Consider the following 7084-nt stretch of genomic DNA (forward strand, 5'->3'; position numbering starts at 1 on the left):
TCCAAGGCCTCCACTCTCGCAGCCTCCGGCCCCCGGGTGTCCCCCAGCCCAGCTTGGTCCCGCTGCTAGTTTTTAGCCCTGCGTGTAGTGTTGGTTGCGTTCCGCCGACGCAACTTGTGTACTGCTGGGTTATGATTTGGGCTGCAATGACTGCAGCAACTCCGGAGTTACTTGAGATCAAGGCGTGGAGAAAAAGTTCTTTTCTCCATCCGCAACCCTTCCATCCCCCATCCTCCTTCTAGTGGCTGTAGAGCAGAGACTTGGCATCGGGCTGGTCCCTGGGGCTCCCATCAGCTGCCGTGGCTGGCAGGACCGCTCCTGGCCCGACACCAGCGCCCATCGCTCACGGACGGCTTTGTCCGAAGGAGAGAAGAGGCTCAGCACCGCGAGTGCCCGCGGAGCCATTGCGCTCCGAGCGTGCTCCTTTTCCTTCCCACGCCTACAGGAGCCCGCTGCCTTCATCTTCCCGACGGAGCAAGTCCCGGCACAGGACAGGATGGGGAAGGCTGAGCAGGCCTTCTCCCTGAGCCGCCGGCTCCAGCTGGAGCCGCCCCGTGTGCGCAGCACGGGGCCCCGCTTATCTTCTTCGTGCTCTCCGTTTTTCTCCTGCGAATAAAGAGGCAGAGGGAGGTGAAAGCTGAGTGATTTGGACATGCCGGCAAGAAAAGGAGAGTAGGGAAGGAGAGAGTGGGGCAGAGCAGAGGGATAAGGTGTTGGTGCAGGAAACAGTTTATTGTGCGTTATATTAATCAGCAGTCAATCCGGGGGGGATGCATCTCATCATGTTGCTGAGGATCCTTATGCAAGGGAACTGGGTGGGCTTGAACCCCCAATTTTAGGGCACTGGTAACAGAGGTATGGGTATGGGTATTCTGCGTGGTGAAAAGGGGAGGAGAACGTGCACTACACCTCTCTTCAGGTGAAATGGAGATATCATATGGGAATTACTTTGAAACGTCTTTTGAAAATCCCACAGATTTTCCAGCATCACAAAGAGCTGCTTAAACCCTTTTGAGAAACTGAGTAGTTGTGTCTTAAACTGTTATCATAGACTTGCTTGATTGTGGAAACTTGAAAAATACAACCTAAGTCCCCTTCTGCTGTCTGTCTACTGCTTTGGACCAGACTATAAGACAGGTGTTAGCACAGAAAAACTTAACTGTTTCAAAATTACATCTTGAATTCATCAGTGTTGTCCTTTAGCCCAAACTGGCTAATGTAGTGACTATCGTCTAATAGGCATCTAACTGCTCTGCCAGATCACTGATGAGTTTTAGGATGTTTTGGGTCTAGACCCTTAATCACTGATGGCTTACAGGGAAAGATTTTTTTGTGACCTTTTCTGTAAAGTTGTCCACACATGCACAGTGCAGGGCCAAGGTGCGTCACTTCATCTGATTATTGTAACTGGGTTACAATTCTGTACGTGAGTCTTAATTTTTACAAGAAAGGACTGGGACATATTTTCCTTTAACCTTAATAGATAAATTGCAGGCAATAGCAATACAATTTTTTTAATATACTAGCTGATGGAGTAGATTGCACTTGTATTTGCTTGGCCTTCTTCAGTTCTTTAGTCCCTGTGCTGATGTCTCATTCACTGTTCTCTCTGAAACGGGAAACCAGATTTATCCTCCTGTTCAGAAACTCTGTCTCATAAAGTGCCTGAAAATTCAAAGGAAGATGCATATCGGAAGTTGCTATTTTAGAGTTAATAGAAGATGACTTGCAATTATGTGGAGTCTGCATGTTGCTGGAAGCTTCTGTGAAGCACACGAATCCAGGACTCTGGACCTAAAACAGTGCTGTAACAGCATCCAATGTAACAGAGTTTGTACTGGAGAATCCTAAAATTCTAAATCCTAAAAGCCTAAAAACATGCCAAAAATCTTCTCCGCTGATTGGTCCCCACACTTCCCCGTGTTTCAAACAGAAAATAGAGCAGAATAGAATAGAATAATCTGGGTTGGAAGGGACATACAACAATCATATAGTTGAACTGCCTGATCAAGGAGACCACTCAGTTTCTAGCTTCTCCTTCCTCCTATCTGATAGACATGCTGAGTAGTAAGGGTGTCAGGATGGACTCTCAAGGACTTTTGAAAACTGGCTTTCATAGCATTACAGGACAATCATTCAACAAAGTATGCTGATCCTTTCTTTCATGATTATTAAGACCAGAGAGGCTTCTATAGCAGACTTCTATTACTGCCTCTGCCTCGCATTCTCAGGGGTTTCATGACTAGGATCATGCAAATCAATTTAGACCTGGGCTAAAAGCAAACAACTCCTAGACAAATAGTAGTAATGGTGATAGTTTCAAAAGGATTTGTTGTTTTTTTAAGAACAATGCAACAAAAAGTTTTTGGCAGTTGGTTTCTCCCTCAGACATGCTATCCTCTTCTGTATTTTAATGTTTCTATCTAAAGCTAGCTTTTAAAAAGTCTGTATTCATGTTTGTATCTGTTAATATTTACCCATATTAAAGATTTTTTTTTGTGTGAGACAAAAGCAAATTCTGTTCAAGACACAGGGCTAATGAATGAAAATAATGTTTTAAGGCTCTACTGGGCTTCTGGGCAAAGATCTTAGAAATATAGCTTCAGTGTCTCTAAGTCATAAAAATCTCAGTAGCAACAAGCTCTTTCCAATCCTACACCTAGGCTGCTGAATTTCTAGTGCAAATTCAATTAATTTCCTTCTCATGCTTTTAACACTGAAATGTTTGGCCAAGAGGCATTCCACAAGTGGAAGTTCATGACATTAATATGTAAGCCGTAACGCCTCACAAGACAAAAACTTGAGGCGCTAATGTATCTGTTTCTCTATTTGATTACAGCAAGAAATTAAATCAAGTTTTGTCTTGGAAGACCTTTTCTTGGTCTTTCCTTTAATTACAGTACATTCTTTATATAGAGAGATTGCATATAGATATATATAAAACTTTAGGCTGAGTATTATTTAGAAACAGGAAGTCTTAAAGCTAGCAGGATGACAGCCCCTGATGGCAGCCCGGCCATGGAAATACAGTTCCATTCAATACTTCTGCCAAGGCCTAGGGTGAACTGAACTGTTTGGTCTGTACACGGTGTTCTAATCAGTAACTGCCAGAATGCGTTATAAGAGGAGAATTTATAGTGAATTGTCTCAGGTATTTTGTCAGCACAATTCTGTCAAATGCACAGACCTGAGACCAAAAGTCAGTAGCTGTAGAGGATGTTGGAGTGACTGCAGGTTATGGCCACTACAACAGAACTGGGTTAACTGATAGCCCTGACCCTTACAAGTAACAGAGAGCTTGCAAGGGGTCAGGAGTTGTCTTAAATACATCCCAGAGGTGGCTGGAGCTGATAAGAGGGGGCTTGCACTAAAAGAGATGAGGACCCCTCAGAATACTCGTCTTGCTCAACAGCATGAGAGCAGAAATCTTCAGCAGCAAACAGAGCAGCCTGGGAGGGCTACAATAGCAGAGTTTCCACAGTAAAGATCTAGCCACAGCCTTAGTTGTTTCACACTTTATGAGAAGCTGGATATTGGATTTCTATTTAGAAAGGGCCTAGAAAGGCCAGGATTTGTAGCAGTACCCTAAGACCCAGGATTTTAGCTCTGAAGCTGTTTATTTCAGAGTTTGCTATAAGAACTGAGCCATATGGACTGCATCAGAGACAATAATCAAGAGGATGACCAATGGTAAGTATCAAGGGATGTAAATCTCTTTCAGGTAGTAAGGCAGCGTAAGTAACTCATACCATTTCTCCTTCTCCCACTTGGCAGTGACAAGGAAGATATTAGTGATGTACTACCCAAGGCTTTTCTCAACATGGAATCAATACAAACTATTTCTGACCAAGAATACCATTCTACAAATAGCTTCTCATTGTATTTGACACAGTGGGTAAAACTCTTTATTTCCTATGTACAGAAAGACCAATGACTAGTGCTGAGGGGAGTGTGCAGTAGGAATTTGCTGAGGTGGTAAAGTTGCTAGACACTGCAGATTGGTGTGGCTGGGGAATTTACTGATATACCTTTTTCTCTCAAAAGTGCCAATATTCTGTTTTGCCTCTGTGTGAATTTAAAGCTAAATACTTCAGTGGGGAGAAGCAGCAATTCTGTTTACCTACAGTTATTTCTCCTTGGAATTCAGGAAACTCCACAGAAGAACAAGCTGATAAAGCATTCTTACACCTGCCTTGTAGTCTTTTTGTCTTGTCCTTGAGCCTATTATCAAATCTGGGCCTGATGATCTCAGCCAACCCAGAGTCTTAACATCCATCTGTTAGCACTAAAGCCAGTCTGCCTGGCTCAGTTATTAGGATTAGGGCAAAATATCTTGTGACTTCAAGTTATGTTCTCAACTTAGTTGTCATGGGACCTGGCATAAACAATAACATACCTTGCTCTTGCCCTTTCCTCCCACTCTAACCACCAGTTAGCCACATACTGGGACATTTCTGACCTGCAGGGCCAAATGCAGCTGCACATCTTACCCACTCAGTAGCTGCGTTGCTGTTTGCTGGACAAAGTGGTGCATTAATTGTAGGCTTTACTGTCTTTTAGGGGTGACAGTAAGGAAAGGTTATGAACCAACCTGCTGCAAAGCCTGAGCACAAACTAGTCCTTCATTTCAATTAACACTGCTGATGTAGTGAAAGGCAAAAATTAAAGTCAACTTGAGACACTAGTCAAAATTCCAAATTTGTACCTTTGTTGTGGTTTAATTCCATCTGGCAACAAAGCACCACACAGGTGCTCACTCTCACCCCCCAGTCCCCATCCAGTGGGATAAGGGAGAGAATCAGAAAGTGAGAAAGCTTGTGGGTTGAGATAAAAGCAGTTTAATAATGGAAATAAATTAAAATAATAATAAATTGTAATGAAAAGGAAAATAACAAAGAGAGAGAAACAAAACCCAAGAAAGGCAATTGATGCAAATGAAAACAGTTTCTCACCACCAACTGACCAGTGGCCAGCCAGTCCCCAAGCTGTGCCCCTCTGCCAGCCTTCCCCCTGGTTTTATTGCTGACCATGATGCCATATGGTACAGAATATCCCTTGGGTCAGTTGGGGTCAGCTGTCCTGGCTTTGTCCTCTCTCAACTTCTTGTGCACCCCCAGCCTCCTCGCTGGTGGGGTGTGGAGAGAGGCAGAAAAGGCCTTGACACTCTGGAAGCACCGCTCAGCAGTAACTAAAACATACCTGTGTTATCAATACTGTTTTCAGCACAAATCCAAAACACAGCCCCATACCAGCTACTGTGAAGAAAATTAACTACCCCAGCCAAATCCAGCACATACATGCATGTGCTATATAAGACACAAGGACATTAATCCTCTTAATTGAGCAGAACAAATTTAAAGGCTGTACAGTTATTTTCCTGCCTGACATTGTGGACACTCGGACAACGAGAAATGAGTGTCATTTCCCGGTGGAGAAAATCTCTACAGTAGATAATCTCCTTCAAGATCCATATACTGGCCTATAGCTTCAGTGCCTCTGGATCAAGAAGGAATTGAAACCAAAAAGGAGGTTAAGTGCTGAGTACTGCACTGTCTAACTTATTCTTGGCCTTTGGACTGGAATCTCAAAGCATGTCCTTGGTGCCTCTGCTATGCATGCAGATGTACCTCTCTGATAGCTAGATGGATAGAGAAAGAGAGAGATAGAGAGACAGAGAGATAGACAGAGCAAGCTATGCACTTAAGAGTAGGCTCCAAAACAGCTGATGTGCTGAGGGAGAAGGACACTGCTACAGTTGGAAAAAAAGAAGTTGTTTTAAAGCCATCTCTTTCTGTAATCCCATCTCTTATTCCATGATTTAGGTGGTATCCCTGATATACTTTTTCTTTAAAGTTACTCTTTCATATAAGAGGCTAGTTTACTTTGTGAGGCTGAGGCACCCCTTTCGTTTCTGTGCAAGCTAGGCCACTGAGCATCAGAGGTTTCCACAATTGCCAGTGCACACAGACAGCACACAAAATGGACCCTGAGTCACTGGCCGTGGTGTTTCTGCAAGTACTCTTTGTGAAGTTTTAATTTATAAATTAATTAATTTATAAATTAAGTTAATTAATAAAGCTGTTTCAGCAGCCATCACAGCAAGGACTTGAGGTTTCCCCATCTTTCAGATTGCATTTAAGCAAAAATGGATGTAAAAAATAATAATAATATCCTTGGAAGTGATAACAGTCTTGTACAAGTAAGTCTTCATCACAGTCTTCTCCAAAGCCCTTTTGATCTTCTTTCAGGCTGTCGTTGCCATGTGACATCCACAAAGTGGGGCAAAGTGGGGCAAACACAGTTATTTAAAACATCGTCTTCTTTACAGAAGCTATCGGATTAGGCTGTTCGAGTTAATCCCATTTAACGTCTCTGGAGGCCCGGCTCAGAGCAGCAGGGCTGACAGGTGCTCTGCATCACTGGGAGCCAATGCTCCCACTCCAGCAGGGCACTTGGCACTTGCAGAGCCAAACTCCATTCCCTGCTTTCAGCCCTTGCTTTTATACCCGAGGCAAATGGGATCTATAGGGGGCTTTGGTGTACAGTGGGTGAATACAACACCTATTCCATATAGGCCACTACGTATGCTAAAGGTTATTTGCAGGAAGGGGAGCTCTGTTTTCAGGATGAGCGAGGCTTGAGTTAGTGAGCTCTTGCCTCAGAGATGACTTCCAGTGTTTTGCCCTCGGTGCTTCCTGGTGGGTGAGGCAGTGGTGGCACGTAGCTCCTGTGACAGGAAGAGATGATGACCCTGACAGGTACTGCTGGCCCGGTGGGTACGTGAAGCTGCCCAGTGCATGAGGTCAGTGCAGCAGTGAGCAAAGTATTTATAATGACCGTGCTGTACTGCCCCAAGCTGCGTTCCTCAGCGGGCGCTCAGCAGGCCTCCAACATCGCAGCCATGAGCCAGGCGGGTGAGTAAACTCCTCCCGAGTGGCTCCTCTGAAACTGAGGGGGCGGGGGTGGCAGTGGGGGGCCAAGATGGCGGGGAGGGGCACCTCACAACGCCCCCATCGAGAGACTACGGAGACCAGGGCAGGAAAGCATACTTAACGCTTCTTCAGCAGTGCAGTGAACAGAGATG

Source organism: Manacus vitellinus, unplaced genomic scaffold (genome assembly GCF_001715985.3).
Source record: "Manacus vitellinus isolate BGI_N305 unplaced genomic scaffold, ASM171598v3 scaffold_5_pilon, whole genome shotgun sequence".
Taxonomy (NCBI): Eukaryota; Metazoa; Chordata; class Aves; order Passeriformes; family Pipridae; genus Manacus; species Manacus vitellinus.